Raw genomic sequence first — 12,368 nt, 5'->3', positions numbered from 1 at the left:
TGATAGGTAGAAAACGTAAATGGCTGGGTAAAAGCCTCTGACTATCCACACGATCAATGCCTCTCATCATCTTATACACCTCTGTCAGGTCACCTCTCATCCTCCGTCGCTCCAAGGAGAAAAGGCCAAGTTCACTCAACTTATTCTCCTAGGGCATGCTCCCAATCCAGGTGACATCCTTGTAAATCTCTTCTGCACCATTTCTATAGTTTCCACATCCTTCCTGTAGTGAAGTGACCAGAACTGAGCACAGTACTCCAAGTGGGGTCTGACTAGGGTCCTATACATCTGTAACATTACCTCTCGGCTCTTGATGAAGGCCACTGCACCATATGCCCTCTCAACCACACAGCCGACCTGCGCTGCAGCTTTGAGCGTCCTATGGACTTGGACCCCAAGATCCCTTTGATCCTCCACACCGCCAAGAGTCTTACCATTAATACTATATTCTGCCATCATATTTGACCTACCAAAGTGAACCACCTCACACTTATCTGGGTTGAACTCCATCTGCCACTTCTCAGCCCAGTTTTGCATCCTATCAATGTCCCGCTGTAACCTCTGACAGCCCTCCACACTATCCACAACACCTCCAACCTTAGTGTCATCAGCAAATTTACTAACCCATCCCTCCACTTCCTCATCCAGGTCATATATAAAAATCATGAAAAGAAGGGGTCCCAGAACAGATCCCTGAGGCACACCATTGGTTACCGACCTCCATGCAGAATATGACCCGTCTATAACCACTCTTTGCCTTCTGTGCACAAGCCAATTCTGGATCCACAAAGCAAGGTTCCCTTGGATCCCATGCCTCCTTACTTTCTCAATAAGCCTTGCATAGGGTACCTTATCAAATGCCTTGTTGAAATCCATATACACTACATCTACTGCTCTACCTTCATCAATATGTTTAGTCACATCCTCAAAAAATTCGATCAGGCTCGTAAGGCATGAACTGCCTTTGACAAAGCCATGCTGACTATTCCTAATCCTATTTTGCCTCTCCAAATGTTCATAAATCCTGCTTCTCAGGATCTTCTCCATCAACTTACCAACCACCGAAGTAAGACTCATTGGCATATAAATTTCCTGGACTATCTCTACTCCCTTTCTCGAATAAGGGAACAACATCTGCAACCCTCCAATCCTCTGGAACCTCTCCTGTCCCCATTGATGATGCAAAGATCATTGCTGTAGGCTCAGCAATCTCCTCCCTCACCTCCTACAGTAGCCTGGGGTATATCTTGTCCAGTCCCGGTGACTTATCCAAATTGATGCTTTCCAAAAGCTCCAGCACATCCTCTTTCTTAACATCTATATGCTCAAGTTTTTCAGTCCACTGTAAGTCATCCCTACAATCGTCAAGGTCCTTTTCTGTAGTGAATACTGAAGCAAAATATTCATTAAGTACCTCCACTATCTCTTGTTCTGTACACACTTTTCCACTGTCACACTTGATTGGTCCAATTCTCTCATGTCTTATCCTCTTGCTCTTCACATACTTGTAGAATGCCTTGGGGTTTTCCTTAATCCTGCTCACCAAGGCCTTCTCATGGCCCCTTCTGGCTCTCCTAATTTCATTCTTAAGCTCCTTCCTGCTGGCCTTATAATTTTCTATATCTCTATCATTACCTAGTTTTATGAACCTTTCATAAGCTCTTCTTTTCTTCTTGACTGGGTTTTCAACAGCTTTTGTACACCATGGTTCCTGTACCCTACCATCCTTTCCCTGTCTCATCGGAACGTACCTATGCAGAACACCATGCGAATGTCCCCTGAACATTTGCCACATTTCTGCTGTGCATTTCCCTGAGAACATCTGTTTCCAATTTATGCTTCCAAGCTCCTGCCTGATAGTTTCATATTTCCCCTTACTCCAATTAAATGCTTTCCTAACTTGTCTGTTCCTATCCCTCCAATGCTGTGGTAAAGAAGATAGAATTGTGATCGTTATCTCCAAAATGCTCTCCCACTGAGAGACCTGACACCTGACCTCTGAGTTCATTTCCCAGTACCAGATCAAGTACAGCCTCTCCTCTTGTAGGCTTAGCTGTTCATTTAAGAAATGAGAAATTCTGCAGTCTCAATGTCTTCTTTTCTAGGAGATACAACACTGGGCTAGAAGTTCTGTCTTTTTGGATATATTGAACTGATGCTTCCCGGGGAATATTTACTGTTTATGCTGATCTCACTGAGATGTGGTTTTCATTGACAACTGAAGTGTATATATGTATTGAGCAATGTATTATTTGACTTGCCACTGCATGTTGAGTGCTTATCAATAGCCGAAAACTGCACATCAGTGGACACATTAACTGAAACTAGTTTTCCAGGTTAAGGGGGCACCTGACCAGCTTATCGTCACAATAGGTCAACAGTAGATGCCATTTCATTGACTCTTCACTGCATCCTGGAACATCTGGTCAGTGAAGATGCATATATCAGGATCCTCTTCATTGACTAAAGCTTCACATTGAACACTATCATTTTCTCAAAACTAATCAATAAGCTTCAAGACCCTGGCCTCATCACCTCTTTGTGCAACTGGATCCTCGATTTCCTCACTTGCAGGCACCAATCAATTTGGATTGGCAGCAACATCTCCACAATCTTCCATCAGCACAAGTGCATCACAAAGCTGTGTGATTTGCCCCCTGCTCTTTGCACTTACAATGGTGAGGCTAAGCATAGTTGCAACACCATCTTTAAGTTTGTTGGTGATACCACTGTCGTGGGCTGAATCAAAGGTGGTGCCAAAACAGCATATAGGAGGAATGTTGAAAATCTGTCTGCATGATACACAACAACATCCTCTCACTATCAGTAAAATCAAAGAGCTGATTATTGCCTATATGAGGAGGACACCAGAGGTCCACGAGCCAGTCCTCATCAGAGGATCAGAGAGGCTCAGTAACTTTAAATTCCTTGCTATTATCATTTTAGAGGTTCTGTCCAGGGTACAGCACATAAATGCCATTACAAAGAAAGCACAGTGCCTCTACTTTCTTAAAGTTTGTGAAGATTCGACGTCATCTAAAACCTTGCCAAACTTCTACAGATGTGCAGTGGAGAGTATACTAACTGGTTGCATCATGGCCTGCTATGGAAACACCAATGACCTTGAATGAAAAAGCCTACAATTGTAGTGGATACAGTGCAGTCCATTACAGTTTAAGTCCTCTCAATCATCGAGCACATTTACAAGGAGTGCTGTTGCAGGAAGGCAGCATTAACTATCGAGGACCTCCACTATCCAGACCATGCTCTATTCTTGCTGTTGCCACCAGAAAGGAAGTCCAGGAACCTCAGGACCCACACCATCAGTTTCAGGAACAGTTATTACCCCTCAACCATCAGGCTCTTGAACCAGAGGAGATAACATTACTCAAGTTCACTTGCCCGCCCCAACACTAAACTGTTCACACAACCAGTGGACTCACTTTCAAGGATTCTTCAACTTATGATCTCTGTATTCATTGCTTATTTATTTATTATTGTTATTTTGGTTTTTTTTTCTTTTTATATTTGCACAGCTCGTTTTCTTTTGCACATTGGTTGTTGTCCATCTTGTGTATAGTTTTTCGATGATCCTATTATGTTTCTTTTATTTGCTGGGAAAGCTCAGAAGAAAATGAATCTCTGGGTTACATATGGTGACATATTGTTTATGTACTTTGATAAATTTATTTTGAACTTTGGACTTCTAGAACTAATTCCTACACAGGCTGCTACAATGTGTACAAGGAAGTTCAAATGGACAGGACAAATTGCCTCAGCTAGCAATTCAGTGACTGGTTTAGAGGCAGAAGTAAGATCATTTGATCATGTATCCTGGAATAATAACCCCACTGTGATGAGCTTGTTCTATCAGTTAAATGAGTTCAGGTACCAAACCATCTAGGGCCTGCTAACAATGCAGGAAAAAAATCACATCACACCATTCATTTGATCAAAGTTAAGTGTTTCAACATACCCCAGTGTTCTATTGATTTGGATAATGGGGCAAAAATATTGGCACCTGTTCTGTAAAATAGCTAGCATCATTACTGGATATTTAACCCTGAGTAACCTTCCTGATGTCTAAGGATGGATAAGAATGGAGAAGAGGGATGCAACCTTAATGGAATTTGTGCAGATAAGTATCAGTAAGGATGGGTGAATTTGGCCATAAGGAATCCATTCCTATGCTGTATGTTTCCATGATTCTAGGAGCTTTATGGCTAGCTGTATGCATTACTGAACCTTCCAGGAATGATACGGAGTCTTCAGGATGCCAGATAATTCTCTTCTCATTGATTTTACGTCCAGACTTAATGATATTGTATAATCACCACAGTTGGCACGTAGCCAAGTGGTTAAGGCATTGGTCTAGTGATCGGAAGTTCGCTAGTTCAAGCCTCAGCTGAGGCAGCGTGTTGTGTCCTTGAACAAAGCACTTAACCGCACATTGCTCTGCGACGACACTGGTGCCATGCTGTATCGGCCTTTCCCTTGGATACATCGGTGGCGTGAAGAGGGGAGACTTGCAGCATGGGCAACTGCCGGTCTTCCATACAACCTTGCCCAGGCCTGCGTCCTGGAAACCTTCCAAGGCACAAATCCATGGTCTCTCGAGACTAACGGATGCCTATCAACATCATCATCATATCACCACAATGGATTGGTAAGAAAATGATGTTTTAGCCACAAGATAACAAGCCCTTCCAGCTCAATGAGCCCGCAGCACACAATTACACCAATATGACCAATTAACCCACTAACTCACATGTCTTTGGAATGTGGGAGGAAACCAGAGCATCCAGAGGGAACCAGTATCATCATGGGGAGAATATACACAGTCCTTACAGGCAGCGGCAGAATTGAACCTGGGTTGCTGGCGTTGTAATAGTGTTACGCCAACCACTACACTACGGTGCCACCCCTCTGTTCGGTGTTAATGGTCAAGGCACTCTAAACCGCATCTGCGGTGGACATTGACCATGGTTTAAAGAAGCAAATATTGAACTGAAAAGAATTAACTTGCTCTGGTAATTTGATCAAAGGATTTAAAAGACAAGGAATGTCAAAATGGGCTGATACTCTCCCTATCCCTTCCTCCCTGCAAAGGTCTGGAGCTAGGGATGTAAGGTTGTTGAGAGAATCTCCAGTCAATGACAGGCTCTCTGCCAGCATATCCAGAGAGGCATTCATTCACCACAGTCTTTCAATGAGCTCCTGTTCAGGCTGCTGCTCCGACTCTTTCTCCTACTTCTGAAGACAGTGACTGAACTCAGATTATGGCTATGTGGTGGAATCTACCACTGATAAGAGCACCAATTAGTAGATCACTGCAGCACTAGAGAGCTAACTGATTTCCTCTAAACAAAGAAAAAAACACTTTCGCAAACAAGCAGAAAGCAGATTTGTGACAATTGTTTTTTGGTTGTTAAGTTCATGAAATGATAGACACACAAGTGCAGTTTATCACTTCCGGAATGTACCAGAGAAAGTGCAATCCTCACAAGAATACTTACTGCAGAGCACCAATGAAATGGAGGTGGTACTTCTCAAATCTCATCTGGAGGATCCCAGTAGCACTATCCACGTGTTGTGTTGTGGATGAAGGTCCACTCAAAGAACGGAGAAGCAAGTGGGTCATGCTGAAGGGTTTCGGCCCAAAACGTCGACAGTAATCTTTTCCTAGATTCTGACTGGCCTGCTGAGTTCCTCCAGCATTTTGTGTGTGTTGCTCAGATTTCTAGCATGTGTAGATTTTCTCTTGTTTATGAAAAGCAGATGCTACAAGCTTTCATTTAATTTCAAGCATAAAGAGGAAATTTCTGTGGGAGAATCTTCAGGAGAGTCAAAATATGTTGTGCTTTATGCATTATGGTTATAGTGATGATGTGTGACAGGTGATTGGCAGCAGATCAAAAATAACCGTGACTATTTTTGGTGGAGGATGATGCCTAAGTAGCTATCTTTATCTCCCATGATCCTATGCGCAAATTTGAGATGCAAAGCCATCTTGGAATTTCTATGTTGCAATAGTACCAGCTGCTTTTAATTCTCAGATGTACTATGTCTCACATGGCTGATGTCATTCATACCTTGTCTGCTTCCTATCGATAGCTCTTCTCATTTTGCACCTATTTGCAATACAATCATCAGTTGCTCCCCCTTATCTCTGTTCATGGGGCTTGGATTTTCCATGTTATGAATTCCAGTTAGCTCCCTTCAGATTCAGAATCAGATTTACTTATCACATGTACATTTAAACATGCAATGAAATGTGTCATTTGCATTTGCAACCAGCAAACCCAAGATGTGCTAGATGCAACCCGCAAGAGTAAGGCTGTTTCCCACCCCATCACACACACACAGACAGGCCCCCAGCCCCAGGAGAGGTCGCCGCTGGGCCTCCAGACCTTGCCAGTCTTGGTTTCATCTGTCTTAATGTTCCCTACTAGATTAAGCTGAGTATCCCTCAACACCTCATCGTTGTGTCTCATTTGCAATCTGTCCTAATACTGAACAAATGTATGCATTAATATACATATTCAAGATAAAGATATCTCGCACTGAAACTTTATTATGGTCAGCCCAGTTCTGTATAAATACCATGGTTAGTTTTGAGAGCCAGTTATGTCATGGGGCTGTAGTCTGTATAAACACTATGCAGCTGACATTGTAATCAATAGCAGTCTTTGTTGACACAGATGTCTCTGAGTGATTTCAATTGTCATAGAGTATGAATCTATGATATTAATACAGGATACAAGAGAAATAGATTGAAGGCTGGTGTTTGTTTATTGTTCTTGTTTTCTTTATTAACTATATACACTATTTTTCTCACCCTCACTCTCTCTGCTCCCTAACTGGTGCTTTGCAAGACAGCCAGATGATTGAGAGGCCAAAGAAGAAAAGGATAACACTTGGCAAGGTGGCTTCGCATATACTACTGCTACAATACCTCTCAACATCGGTGACCTGGCTTCAGTCTTATGTGGTTTCTATGAAGTGTGCATGTTCTCCCCGTTTCTATTGGCTGCTCCAGGTTCCACCCACATCCAAAAGAGGCAGTGGTAGGTTAACTGGCTACCATAAATGGCCTTCAGTGTTGGTAATTGGCACATAAAGAATCCAATGAAGACTAATGGACACATGAGAATGCATAAGTTGAGGGGTTAGAGGGCAATAATAGGGAGAAATGGACTGATGGAATTGCTCCTTGGAGAATAGGTATGGACCCAATAGGCCAAATAGCCTCCTGTCTTGCAATGAAGTCACTAAAGAACTAGCCCTTTGTGTTAGCAAAGAGGTTAACAAGTGGCAGGTATTATAGGCTGCCTGGGAATAAATAATTTGAGTTCCCCCAAAAGAATGGCAGACACAGTGAAAGTGTTCTTGTTTTCATGCACCAAATCTGGGAGTGAGAGCCCTTGTGATTTACATAGAGACTAAGGGTTACGCGGAGAATATTAATATCCATGAGTGCAGTGCAGCTCATCACAGTCTGAATTTATTAGAGATCGCAAATTTTCTTTCTATCGCTGGTAGACTTTGCTCTAGAAAGAGAAAGCATCCCTTTTCCTTGTTTAGAAAGCATGTTACCTTCCTAGTATTGCAGTGATCTGCTAATGGCTTCTGGTGTCTGGAACAAACTGGAAGCCAGGAGGTTTGGGGTGACAATGACCTTCACCTCTGCAGGCAGGGAGTACCATGGATGAGGACATGGCTGATCTTTGCCATCCCTGACTTAGCCTCACAGAATCAGAGAGGCATGCAGAATAGGAACAGGCCCTGTAGCCCACCAAATAAATCTATGCTGACTACCAAGCACCCATTTACACTATCCAGATTTATTCTCCCCACATTCATCTTGGCGCATCATTCCTAGAAAAGATGTGCATAAGAAAATGACATCCTGAATATCTTGCGGAATTGAGTACATGGATAAGAGCCCTTTGAAGTCAAAGTCGAAGTAAATTTATTATCAAAGTATGTATGTGTTTTCCTATACATACTATATACCCTGAAAAAGAATCTCAGGGTCGTATGTGGTGACATGTTTGTACTCTGATAATAAATTTTACTTTGAACTTTGATACTACCTTGAGATTCATTTTCTTGTAGGATCTTTGGGAATGCTCACCCTTCAGCTTTTATCATGCAGCACGGAATGTACGACGCACCCAGCAGGATTACGACAGAAGCAATCATATAAAAGAGTTGATAAATAGCGAGACGTAGGATAAATAGGGAAAAGTCTCCTGAATATGCATATGCCACCCACCTACAAAAGTAGAGATTTGCTACTTTCACAGTATGTGCTTGTTTGTTTATCATTATATTTTAGAAAATCAGCCTGGACACTAATCAATGAGTTGGATCTGGCATGGTATGTAATCATTAGTTATTTATAACTATAGGTGTTGAATGATATTTTTTGCAGATTTCTTTCCATTAACTTCCTTGTATTATCTGCTGATCCAGTGGGAGGGCTGTCAAAGGAATAGTTGTTCATTTGTCAGATTCCCTTGGACCCAAGTTATGTGAAGTTCTTATTTGCTATTTCTAAGCTGCTAGTAGGATTTTTTGTCTCTATCTTCCTACACTAACATACTACACTTAGATCACCTTACAAAACTAAGAAACAAATTCTCTGACTGTATTGTTTTTGTTTACAGTCTGTAAGCTTTAAAAATATTTTAATAGCTTCAGCCGTGACTCACTTCTGTAAAGAATATGAATAATGCCAAATAATGATTTCATACAGTGCCCCTTCCTTAATAGTTCAGTACTTTCTCAAGAATTTCACATTTGTCTGACTCAAGACTCTATCCATTAATTACACTGGACAATAATTTTTTTCAAAACTGTTGCTTCCTCAATGTTTTTTGTTATGATAGACTGCTTGAAAGCTGAACACAAATATAATTTCAGTTTCAAATATTTCTTTCAGTTAGTCCTGACGAAGGGTCTCGGCCCGAAATGTCGACTGTACCTCTTCCTATAGATGCTGCCTGGCCTGCTGTGTTCACCAGCATTTTTTGTGTGTGTTGCTACAACTTCAGACTCTTTGTATTACATAGGAATTTGGAGAAACAAGAAATTAACTTGTATTAAATATAAAGTCGTTAATTGCATAACAGCACTAACGCTTCACAATAGTTCAATGAAGCTAACAATGTTGATGATTTTTATCTGTACTCATTGTCTGAGGCTTCTCGCTTAAGTGTCCAACAATAATCTGGCAGCATTGATGGATTCCAGTTGCCCTTATACCATGACATCAATGTCTTGGTGAAACCTTTCACCATGATCATCACTGACAGCGCCAAGATTTGAAGGGAGGAAGTTTAAAAGTGACATGTTGCGCTTCATGGTTTTTGTATGCTTGAAGCATGTTGCAAAGCAGCTGCAAGTAGTTTGGTGTTCTGTAGTTGCCGAGAACATTTTCAGCAATATCCTTGAATGCTTGCGATGTGATTTTCTCCATCTCACTAGAATTTCTTCGAATCGCCTGTCATTGATGACCTCTTTGATTTGTGGATCAGCAAAAATGCCTTCCTTAATCTTGGTATCAGTTATTCTGACATAAATTATGAATTGAAATAACAAATATAGGCAACTTCTTTAAAAAGTGGTGTGTGATAGGGAAATTTTATTGTGATTTTCATGATCAGCAGCAACCAAAATCCGTAAAATACACCCAAAGGTATTCAGGAATCAAAATCTTTGTTGTCCAGTGATTTCAAGGAATTGCATGGAGCAATTCATCAAATGTGAGCTGACTGAATATGAATATCTTGTAATGATTTTTATGTATGAAACAGGTGTCGCTGTTCCAAAGGTCCATCTCTTCATCTTTCCTGGAAAGACAAAAGACAGACAAGGTTTGATGCCCTCTGCTGAAATTCTCCTCCAAGATGTCGAATTTGCCTATAATACCGAGTAATTAATGAAAAGATAACATGACACCAACAGGGAATTGCTCATTTTTCATTTTTAATTTTTATTTTCTATTTCACAATTGCTTCGAAGTAATTCAGTTTTAGCCCAAAAAAAATTTTTAAAAAACAAAATTAGCACTCTGGAGATACGAAAATCTTGAGTCACTGTGGAATTTCTTACTTTATTCATTGGCGAAATGAATAAATGCACACACAGTAGTCAGTGTTTTATATATAATATTGATTTGTCTATTGATTGTACTAAACAAGTCGCGTAATGCCACTACAGCGCCAGTGACCTAGGTTCAATTCCACCGCTATCTGTAAGGAGTTTGTACGTTTTCCTTTAAAGGTTAATGTTCAATTGGTCATGGTCACAAGGGCGGCGAAGGCTTGTCGATCCAGAAGGGTCTGAAATCGTCCTGTATCTCTAAATAAATATATATATGACCACTTTCTGATTTGATGACGTTGCTTTCATTGAATTTTGCCTTTTCCTTTTGGGACTTATTTTGTGATGCCAATGTTTAGTACTATAGTTTTAAAATAATGAGATGATGTGTTTGTTAGTTCTCATGTATCTTGTGATTTATGTTGCAATTTCTGTTTTTGTGGTTCATGGAGGCAATTAGGTGCCGAGTAGTTGTTGTGCAGAGTTATAGATCAAGATTCATTTCCTTCCAGATATGAGGGGTGATTGATTAGTTCATGGCCTAAGGTAGAAGGAGTCAATTTTAGAAAACCTAGCACATTTATTTTTCAACATAGTCCCCTCCTACATTTACACACTTAGTCCAGCGGTCGTGGAGCATACAGATCCCTTCTTTGTAGAAGTGGTCGACAGCATGGGTGATTGATAAGTTCGTGGCCTACGGTAGAAGGAGATGAGTTATACAGCTCTCGTTACATGCACGTGCAGTTCAACTCTTTGAGTGAAAATGTAGAAAGTTTGAAGTTAATAACTCATCTCTTTCTACTTTAGGCCATAAACTTATCAATCACCCCTGCTGTGGACCACTTCTGGAGGTCCAAGATGCCAACTTCTACAAACAAGGGATCCGTATGCTCCATGACCACTGGATTAAGTGTGTAAGTGTAGGAAAAATAAATGTGCTAGGTTTTCTAAAATTGACGCCTTCTACCTTGGGCCACAAACTTATCAATCGCCCCTCGTATTTACAGTACACGGTAAAGAAATGTAATAGAATTTATGAAAAACTATATATAAACAAAGACATATCAAATAAGACTGATACAAAAGAACAATTACTAAAAGAGGAGAGAGATAGAAAACTTGTTCTGCCATTCGTAGGAGGGTAATTCTTCAATTAGGGGCACTTCTGACTACTTGAAATTCTGAAAAATGAAATCTCTTGAAATTATATTGTGTTTATGTTACAACCTTTATTTTAGGCTCTGGAATGAAGACCAGATCTTGGCAGTGATCAACCTTTAAGAAAACCTTTATATTTTAAGGTGTTTTTGCAAAGTTTTCACCAATGAGTGTCATTACCATCACACCATCAAATTACTGAATTTAGTTTAAAACCAAATGACAAACGAAGATTTCAAAGTCAATCCTGCAAATAAAAACCTTGCTCTTTAATGAATTTGTTTTAACTTAGTTGTTAAGTACATTCAGAATATATTTTTGAGACACATTTTCTTAAACGTGTCAATATTTTCCTTGGCTCAACAACGAAACACTTGTTTACTGATTAGACTCCTGGAATTTTAACCCTTTTTGACAGAATGCTGATTTTGGCATCAAAGCACTTGACTCCAGCAAATGAGTTCAGACCAATATTACTAAATAAAACTTTATTTCCAATCAAAATGGGCACTGTGATGGTAATGACAAAATACTTTTGACATTGGCAAACAATGGTTTTAGTTTAACATTAACTGACAAAACATCTGTCCAACTAAAAGAAGCAACACTTACAATTAAAAACACATCCTTGCAATCTGCACTATCTATCAAAATTCCATAAGAGATCACAGTTTTTTAGGCAGGCGGCTAGAGAACTTCCTTAAAAAAATCCACATGAAACATGAACATAGGCAGCCCGACTAAACTAGGCAATGTCTAGTCTTGTTACAATAAAACAATAATGCTTACAAACATCTGTCTAACCCTTCCCAACTCTGGAATAAGCAGCAATTCAAATTTCAAATAGATTATAGAAATCATAAGTAAGAGAAAATCTGCAGATGTTGGAAATCCAAGCAACCCACACAAAATGCTGGAGGAACTCAGCAGGCCAGACAGCATCTATGGAAAAGAGTACAGTCAATATTTCAGGCCGAGAGCCTCAGCAGGACACTATAGAGATCATTATTTTACAAGTGCCCACAAGACAGAACACTTTTTAACACCGACAAAACATTTACTCAACCCTCTACACACTTGTTTTTATGAGTAGGACA

Source organism: Mobula hypostoma, chromosome 8 (genome assembly GCF_963921235.1).
Source record: "Mobula hypostoma chromosome 8, sMobHyp1.1, whole genome shotgun sequence".
Taxonomy (NCBI): Eukaryota; Metazoa; Chordata; class Chondrichthyes; order Myliobatiformes; family Myliobatidae; genus Mobula; species Mobula hypostoma.
The sequence above is the reverse complement of the archived record's forward strand: the minus strand, read 5'-3'. Positions refer to the sequence as shown.